The sequence below is a fragment of the Antechinus flavipes genome, chromosome 3 (assembly GCF_016432865.1).
Source record: "Antechinus flavipes isolate AdamAnt ecotype Samford, QLD, Australia chromosome 3, AdamAnt_v2, whole genome shotgun sequence".
NCBI lineage: Eukaryota > Metazoa > Chordata > Mammalia > Dasyuromorphia > Dasyuridae > Antechinus > Antechinus flavipes.
Window position 1 is genome coordinate 220,334,170 of NC_067400.1, and position 10,448 is coordinate 220,344,617.

The following is a 10,448-nucleotide window of genomic DNA, read 5'->3' on the forward strand; positions in this document are numbered from 1 at the left end:
ATTTCTTTAATTTATTTCTTGTTTATTTAATGACTAAATTTATCTATATCTGGAAAGGGATAAATTGAGATTCATGACTAGTAGAATTTTACCATTATCTCCTGAAAATGAATTAACTTTTCCTTTAAGAATTTGGATGTATTATGAATTTAGTGCATTATTAGTAAGCTTAATTCACTGTTTATGATACTTTTAGAAAAAATATTTTCCCTCATCACTCTTTTATATGAGATCTGTTCTTGCTTTTGCTGTCTCTGAAATTATGCTTACTATGCCTGCCATTTGCACTTCAGCTTTAGAATAATAGATCCTGCTCCAGGCCCTTTGTGATGACCATGCTAGTACCCAGGATACCTTAAAATCTGCTGGAGTCAGGATAAGCAAAAGTCCCTAGTCTTTATTCTTGGTCTTTAGGGGTAGAAGTAAAGGGGATGGAAGTAGGATATCAGCAACCACCTTCTTCCTTGTCCACCCCAAAAGAGATCCTGGCTAGTCTTACTCCACCTTCTAGTCCATCCTACAATCCTCTGTATACACCAAACATTAAGCCAGCACAGGATAGTGGCTAGGGCCATTTTCCAAGCATATGCCCATAGAGTATTGTCCAATCAGTAGTTAGCCTCAAGTGCTTGGCTGTCCTGACCTCAATGCCCCAACTCAAGAGTTTCAGCCCTCTACAACTCTTCATTTAGCTGTTTTTTTTTTTTTTTCCCAAATATGTCTCCTGTAAACAGCAATGGACTCTGCTATTCTCTTTCATTTTATCAGGTTTTATTTCATTCACACTCATAATTATTTATAACTCCCAATTTTTCAGTTCCATCTATTCTATTGTCTTCTTACCTCACAAATCTACAAAAATTTGTTTTTCTTCTGAATACCACATTCCTTAATTAATTCTTCCTCTTATCACCTCTTCGTGTTTTTTTCATCCCTTCTCCTCATCCACCTATGTTCATGAGATATTATAGATAACTGTTTATGTGTATGTTTACATAAATGCATTCCTACATGTACAAATACTTGTTGAAACAGTTTATATGAGTGAATTTTAAGCATTAACTACTCTCTTACTCTAATTTCTCCTCCATTATATAAAAAAAAAGTGTTCCTACTTTGTTTCTTTTAGGTCATATTAGTTTCCCCAATTTCCCTCTCCCTTTCTTCTCTTACTGCAATACGATTACTCCCACTTCCATTTTCCTTTTGAGACAATACAAATATTACAGAATCATACTTATGTCTCAGTTTTTTCTAACAGCCCTTATGATTATAAAGTTATTGGGGTTTTACTTACAGTTTTCCCATATGAAAATGTAAACATTTCAAACTTATTAAGTCCCTTTTGATTTCTCACTCATTTTTATCTTGGTGTGTTTCTCTTGAGTCTTGTATTTCAATGTCAAATTTTCTATTCTATTTTGTTTGTTTGTTTTTAATCAGAATTGCTTAAAATGTTGTATTTCAATAAATGTCTCTTACCCAAAAAATATTATAATTGGTTTTCATATATTATTCATATCTAAAATTTCAGCTCCTATTCCTTCCAGGATATTATATTCCAAGTTCTTCATTCTTCTGGCAAAACTTGATTTTGAATGTGAATGAATATTAGAATTATTTTCTTTCTGGCTATTTGTAGTATTTAATCCAAAACTGGGACTTCTGCAATTTATTTTTTTAGGCTAAAATATAATCTTATTTATATAACATAAAGCCTTCACAATCTTGCTTCAATTTATCTTTTCTGACATCTCACATTATTTCCCTTTTCTCTTTTTGTTTCAGCAAACTGTCCTGATTTCTTTCTTTTTTTTTAAATTTTAATAGCTTTTTATTTACAAGACATATGCATGGGTAGTTTTTCAGCATTGACAATTGCCAAATGTTTTGTTCCAATTTTTCCCCTCCTTTCCCCTTCCCCCTCCCCCAGATGGCAGGATGACCAATGCATGTTAAATATGTTAAAGTATAAATTAAATACAAAATAATTATACATGTCCAAACCATTATTTTGCTGTACAAAAAGAATTGGACTCTGAAATATTGTAGAACTAGCCTGTGAAGAAATAAAAAATGCAGGCAGGCAAAAATATAGGGATTGGGAATTCAATGTAATGGTTCTTAGTTATTTCCCACAGTTCTTTTGCTGGGTGTAGTTGGTTCAGTTCATTACTGCTCCATTGGAACTGATTTGGTTCATCTCATTGCTGAAGATGGCCAGGCCCATCAGAATTGATCATCATCTAGTATTGTTGTTGAAGTATATGATGATCTCCTGGTCCAGCTCATTTCACTCAGCATCAGTTCGTGTAAGTCTCTCCAGGACTTTCTGAAATCATCCTGTTGGTCATTTCTTACCGAATAATAACATTCCATAATATTCATATATCACAATTTATTCAGCCATTCTCCAATTGATGGGCATGTACTCAGTTTCCAATTTCTGGCCACTACAAAGAGGACTGCCACAAACATTCTTGCACAAACAGATCTCTTTCCCTTCTTTAAGATCTCTTTGGGATATAAGCCTAGTAGTAACACTGCTGGATCAAAGGGTATGCTCAGTTTGATAACTTTTTGAACATAGTTCCAAATTGCTCTCCAGAATGATTGGAGGTATTCACAATTCCACCAACAATGTATTAGTGTCCTTGTTTTCCCACATCCCCTCCAACATTCTGCAGTATCTTTCCATGTCATTCTAGCCAGTCTGACAGGTGTGTAGTGGTATCTCAGAGTTGTCTTAATTTGCATTTCTCTGATTAATAATGACTTGGAGCATCTTTTCATATGGTTAGAAATAGTTTCAATTTCTTCATCTGAGAATTGTCTGTTGACTTCTGCAATTTACCTATAATACTGTCAGTTTTCACTTTGGAGATCTCTATCAGGAAGTAATATTTATTTCTGCTTCTATTAATATTTGAGCAGGCTTTCTATGTTTTTTTTTTTGAAATATAATGTCTTTTAAATATAAAGTTTTTGAAATATAATTCAGTGCCATTGTAGTATTGTTTCTTCTATTTTGCACTGAAAAGATGTATTCATTAGGTGCTTCTATAATGACCATAGCATATAAATCACATTCTGCGGTTAATCTAGCTCCCTTGCAATATAGCAGCATAAATTAAAATGGAAGCACTACAGAAAATATTTCAGATTTATAATTTTAAAACCTATTCTAAAAACTTTTTGATCAGAAGAAAAATAGATGCCCTTCTAATCAATTATCATCACTATTAGTTATTTTTAAGAGGAAGGGGCTGTAAGTGATATAAATCACGTTTGGTAGAAAATCAGTTTTATGATAGATTAGATAAGATTCCTCATAGAATACCATCAAAGACATAATAATATAAATCAGAATGTTAAGAATCTGGTCATTGTAAAAATGATCAATTTAATTTAATTTCTAAGTTATTCATTTAATCTTCATTTTATTTGAGATGTGTCCATTTCATTTGGCTTCAAATCTTCTATTACATAATTAGGGTATAGCTCTTTTCTTTATAATTCAATTTTTGACTTGGAGAATATAGATAGAGAAAAATAAAGGAAAAAGATGGTGACATAAAATGATATAGTAATATTAATAAACATTTTGTAGCTCTTTAAAATTTGTGAATTGTTTCATATATATTGTCTCATTTGATCATTGCAACAAACATGAGGATAGGGCTATTATGATTCCCATTTTGCAAATAAAGAACTCAGTCACTGAGATTTTAAATCACATGCCTAGGTTCACATAGTAATTATCTGAAGCAGGATTCAAACTCTTGTTTTTCTAACTCTAACTTTAGCATTCTGTGCATAAGCAATTCAACTGCCTGCTTATTTTATGTGTCTGTGACATTATAGAAATGAAAAAAAGGGAAAAAAGTAAATTAGAAGGAACAGAATAAAAAAAGGAGATCAAGAGAACATTTTTGTAGGGTGGGTGGAATAACGAACATATTTCTGAAAGTTCATTGTGTACTATATTTGGAAACCTTTCCACCAGCAGCATAAGCTACAAAATAAAATACACAAAGGAAAGTAAATATTTAATTCAGAAACATGAGATTTCCTTTCCTTTTTAAGTCTTCCAAATAAATCTGCTTCTATTTCACTTATTAATATTTTATCATTCTAGAATATTTCTCATTTTAGTATTCCTCTACATTTTAATTTATTACCCACAACCTCTCAGTTAGTTTCAGAAGTGAGTTGTGATTGTATGTATTGCAGAATAGTATACATTTCTTATATTGATCTAGGCTATAGAACCATATAATAATAAGCTTTGAAGTAGCCTTTAGAGATGAGCTACTCTAAACTACTGTCTAAAAAAAAAAAGACTATTATTTTGTCATTTAAAAAAATCTCTATTATATGTATGTTTCCAATAAAGCTTAAAATCAGCTTGAAGGTTTCCTCTCTGACAGTAACTAAATAGGATGAATTGTGATTAATTATAAAACATGCTGAAGATTCTTCATTTAATCAAAAATACAAATGTTTTTTTCTTTTAAAAATGCTTCTGGTGTTAGAAAGGCATTTAAAAAGATATGAGTTGCTTTTCTTTTTATTATTAAACAAAGAATTATGACTATTTTTTTTCCTGAGGCAATTGGGATTAAGTGACTTGTTCAAGGTCACACAGCTAGAAAATATAAAGTGTCTGAGGTCGGATTTGAACTCAGGTCCCTCCTGACTTGTAAGGTGATGCTATCCACTCCGCCATCTAGCTGCCACAATTATGACTATTCTCAAACAAATTTTATTTACCAAAATATAATCTTATATTTCTCTCTCATGATAAACAAAATTCAATGCAAAAATATGATATTATCATTTGTTTTTAATATATTGTACAGCTTTATATATTTTTATTCATTGGTTCCTGACTCAAAGAGAGAATAGCAAACAAAATATATTTTTTTAATGTCTCAAGGCTCATCAAAATGAATTTATGATATGTAGAGTTCTATTTCTTTCCTCATTTTAATAGACAGAAAGTGTAATTTGCTGTTTTTGTCAGTGCCACTTTTCCTGATATTTACCATATTCCATATTTATACCACTTTGAAGTTAAGAAAATCCTCTACTAATAGCATCTCTGTAAAGTCTCTAAGACAAATATTATCCTCCTCATTTTATGGAAGGAAAACTGAAGTTCAGACTTGTTGTGACTTATTTATTTAACTCCAGTTAATATTTGTTAAAGTTTGAAATGTATCACATATTTCCCCAAGCCTACACACTATACATGGACATAAAATCATTGATTTGCACAGTTAAGGGAATTCTTTACTATATTCAAAAGTAAATTGAGATCTAAAGAACCAGCATGATTTATAAAGATTTTACAATTCAGTGGACAACAGGAGTAAGAGAGAGGGAAAAAAAAAGAAAAGATGGTTCAGTGAACTGAACTGAACTGATAAAGTTGTGCATAGGAATCTAAAAAATAGAAGAAAGTCACAAAATGGAGTTTTAGGATATCCTTACAATTAGCATATGGGACATGGTCATAATGTATCTAATGACACTGAGAAGAGGTGACCAGATAGATAAGAAGAAAAAAGAAAGAATAATTTGAAAAAATGCCAAGCAGAGAATTTTCAGTAAGGGAGTAGGTAGGTATAGTTACAGTTTCAAATGCTGAGGACTGCCAAAGACAAATTATCAAAAGATAAGGACAATTAAGGAAACACAGAAATTTTGGTTAGATTATTTCTAGAAATTGAAAAGTGTGTTGGAAGAGAAGTGGAATCAAAGAGTATCAAGAGAGAAATAACTTGAGTTGCTAGTATGGTAAAGATATTTTTTTGTGTTTATTTTTCACAATAACGAGGGATGCCTTGGCTTGCTTTTAATTATAATAATGATTCTTACATTATTTTGCTAGATTGAACTTCTACTTGCCTTTTTCTGGAGGTTTTTACTATTATAAAGCTATTTCTTGTTCAACAAGGGTCTCCTCCCATTGCAGACATTGAACAAAATTTTACATCACATCAGAGGTAGAAAATAAGACCATGGCAATCTCTCATTGAAATAATTCCAACAGACAGCATTGGTAAGTTTATTATAGACAGAAAATATTTAATCAAAAGAGAAAATATATCCTGGGACAAAATATTGAGCACAGAATAAAACTTCATGTAGGACAACTATAATGAATAACCTTTACATATCTCTCTCCTTCAAAAAATATATTTGGCTTTAGCATCTACAGTCATAGAATTGTAGTACTATATAGTAATTATGTTTTAGAATAACTATTCATACTTAACAAGGTAGGAAAATATTAATTATAAAACTCCATTAAGACCCATAACCTTATTCCTCAAAGCTGATTAAACTCTACATAATAAGAACATAGAATTCAATTCCACTGAAAACCCATTAGAATGATATACAAAAAGCACATTAAAAATAAGCATTCAGAAGAAGAACACTTATAAATGGTATGTTCTTTTACACCATTAGACCTGTCATCACACTTTTCCTTTCATTAATCCTCTTACTTTTCCTTACTCAATATTCTAAAAGCATGTTGAGAGTCCAACAGAACAATACATTGCTTACAGTCAGCCTGGGAAGAAGCCTCGTTATTTCCTTGCTTTTTAAATTTTCTCAACCTTTCTGTTCTAAGATATGAGATCTAAATTCTATACCTTACTCTCAGCCTTACATGGTAGCAGTCAGATATAGGTTATACATGTGCAACATTTCCATATAAGTCATTTTGTAAGAAGGCTTGAATTAAAAAAAAAAAAAAGGAAAAGAAAGAAAAGTGGAAAATAAATTTCTTCAGTCTATATTCAGTTAATATAATTTCTTTCTCTGAATGTAGATAATATGCCTCATAATTAATCCTATGGAATTGGCATAAATCATTGTATTACTGAGAATAGATAAGTCATTGATAAATCTTCATTTGAACAATATTGCATTTGATATCTTATTAGTTCAGTTTATTAACTATGTGTCAATTCCTGTAAGTCATTATAGTTTTTTTTCTGAAATCACCCTTCTTGCAATTTCTTATAGCACAATAATATTCCATCACTATCACATACCATAGTTTGTTTAGATATTTATTAGATATTTATTAATGGGCATCCTTTTAAAAATTCACAATTAATTTTTTCTTCACCTTATTTTTTTCTAAACTATATAGAAAGTTCTCAAAATTCACTTTTATAAATTTTTAGTCACATTTTTTTTGGTTTTAATTCACTTCCTCCTCTGATCCTTCTTCAAAATGACAATCTGATAAAGGTTTTACCTGTAGAAAAATGTTAAACATATCTCACCATTAGTCATGTTATAAAAGAAGAATTAGAACAAAAGGGGAATATCACAGGAAAGAAAAAAATAAAAATAAAAATTTGATCGATCTATATTCACTTTCCATAATATTTTTCCTGGATGTGGATAGCATTTTCCATCATGAATTTTATGGAATTGTCTTAGCTCACAGTTTTGCTAAGAAGAGCTAATTCTATCATAATTGGTCCTCACATAATGTTGCTGTTACTGTGTACATGTTCTAATTCAAATCACTTTCCACAGCATTAGTCTTCCAAGGTTTTGTTCTGAAATCTGACTGCTAAACATTTCTCATAACACAATAGCATTCCTTTTCATTAATATAACCCAAATTGTTTAACCATTCCGTAATTGATGAAAACCCCCTCAAATTCTAAGTTTCTGCTATTATAAAGAATTTCTATAAACCTTTCTGTACATTTGAGTCACTTTCCCTTTTTAATGATATTTTTTTTCCTGAGGTGATTGGGGCTAAGTCAATTGCTCAGGGTCACACAACAAGGAAGTGTAAAGTGTCTTAGGCCAGATTTGAAATCAGGTTTTTCTGACTTCAGGGCTAGTGCTCTATCCACTGTGCCACCTAGCTGCCTCCTTTTTAATGATTTCTTTTGACTTCACCTGAAACATAGTAGATTTTGCTCCAACCTTTTACCTTTAACCTGCATGTATCTCCTTGCTTCAGGTGTATTTTCTGTAAACAACATATTGTAGGATTCTGGCTTTAAATCCATTCTGCAAACCACTTCCTCTTTATGGGGGAGTTTACCCCATTCACATTTATTGTTAAAATTACCAATTTTGTATTACTTGCCATCTTGTTAATCCCTGTTTATGCTTTTCTCCCTTCTTCCCCCTTTACCCCCCTTCCCAGTATTTTTTTTTCTTTTTCTCTCTTGATACATTCCTCTTTTCTTCATTATTTTGTTTTTCCTTCTTTTTTTTTATTTTTTTATTTTTTTATTTAATAATTACATTATATTGACACTCATTTCTGTTCCGATTTTTTTCCCCCTCCCTCCCTCCACCCCCTCCCCTGGATGGCAAGCAGTCCTTTATATGTTGGATATGTTGCAGTATATCCTAGATACAATATATGTTTTCAGAACCGAACAGTTCTCTTGTTGCGTAGGGAGAATTGGATTCAGAAGGTATAAATAATCCGGGAAGAAAAAACAAAAATACAGATAGTTTACATTCGTTTCCCAGTGTTCTTTCTTTGGGTGTAGCTGCTTTTGTCCGTCATTTATCAATTGAAACTCAGGTCTCTTTGTCAAAGAAATCCACTTCCATCAAAATATGTCCTCATACAATATCGTTGTCGAAGTGTATAATGATCTCCTGGTTCTGCTCATTTCACTTAGTATCAGTTCATGTAAGTCTCGCCAGTCCTCTCTGTATTCATCCTGTTGGTCATTTCTTACAGAACAATAATATTCCATAACATTCATATACCACAATTTACCCAGCCATTCTCCAATTGATGGGCATCCATTCATTTTCCAGTTTCTAGCCACTACAAACAGGGCTGCTACAAACATTTTGGCACATACAGGTCCCTTTCCCTTCTTTAGTATTTCTTTGGGATATAAGCCCAATAGAAACACTGCTGGATCAAAGGGTATGCACAATTGGATAATTTTTTGGGCATAATTCCAGATTGCTCTCCAGAATGGTTGGATTCGTTCACAACTCCACCAACAATGCATTAGTGTCCCAGTTTTCCCGCATCCCCTCCAACATTCATCATTATTTTTTCCTGTCATCTTAGCCAATCTGACAGGTGTGTAGTGGTATCTCAGAGTTGTCTTAATTTGCATTTCTCTGATCAATAATGATTTGGAACACTCTTTCATATGAGTGGTAATAGTTTCAATCTCATCCTCTGAAAATTGTCTGTTCATATCCTTTGACCATTTATCAATTGGAGAATGGCTTGATTTCTTATAAATTTGAGTCAGTTCTCTATATATTTTGGAAATGAGGCCTTTATCAGAACCTTTAACTGTGAAAATGTTTTCCCAGTTTGTTGCTTCCCTTCTAATCTTGTTTGCATTAGTTTTATTTGTACAAAGGCTTTTTAATTTGATGTAATCGAAATTTTCTATTCTGTGATCAGTAATGGTCTCTAGTTCAACTTTGGTCACAAATTTCTTTCTCCTCCACAAGTCTGAGAGATAAACTATTCTATGTTCCTCTAATTTATTTATAGTCTCGTTCTTTATGCCTAGGTCATAGACCCATTTTGATCTTATCTTGGTATATGGTGTTAAGTGTGGGACCATGCCTAATTTCTGCCATACTAATTTCCAATTATCCCAGCAGTTTTTATCAAATAATGAATTCTTTTCCCAGAAGTTAGGGGCTTTGGGTTTGTCAAACACTAGATTGCTATAATTGACTATTCTGTCTTGTGAGCCTAGCCTTTTCCACTGATCCACTAATCTATTTCTTAGCCAATACCATATGTTTTTGGTGACTGCTGCTTTATAATATAATTTTAGATCAGGTACAGCTAGGCCACCTTCATTTGATTTTTTTTCATTAATTCCCTTGAGATTCTCGACTTTTTATTGTTCCATATGAATTTTGTTGTTATTTTTTCTAGATCAATAAAATATTTTCTTGGAAGTCTGATTGGTATAGCACTAAATAAATAGATTAGTTTAGGGAGTATTGTCATCTTTATTATGTTCGCTCGGCCGATCCAAGAGCACTTAATATTTTTCCAATTATTTAAGTCTGACTTTATTTGTGTGGAGACTTTTTTATAATTTTGCTCATATAATTCCTGACTTTCCTTTGGTAGATAGATTCCCAAATATTTTATGGTATCAACAGTTATTCTGAATGGAATTTCTCTTTGTATCTCTTGCTGTTGGGTTTTGTTGGTGATGTATAAAAATGCTGAGGATTTATGGGGATTTATTTTGTAGCCAGCTACTTTGCTAAAATTATGAATTATTTCCAATAGCTTTTTGGTAGAATCTCTGGGGTTCTCTAGGTATAACATCATATCATCTGCAAAGAGTGATAGTTTGGTTTCCTCATTGCCTACTCTAATTCCTTTTATATCTTTCTCGACTCTTATTGCCGAGGCTAGTGTTTCTAATACGATATTAAAT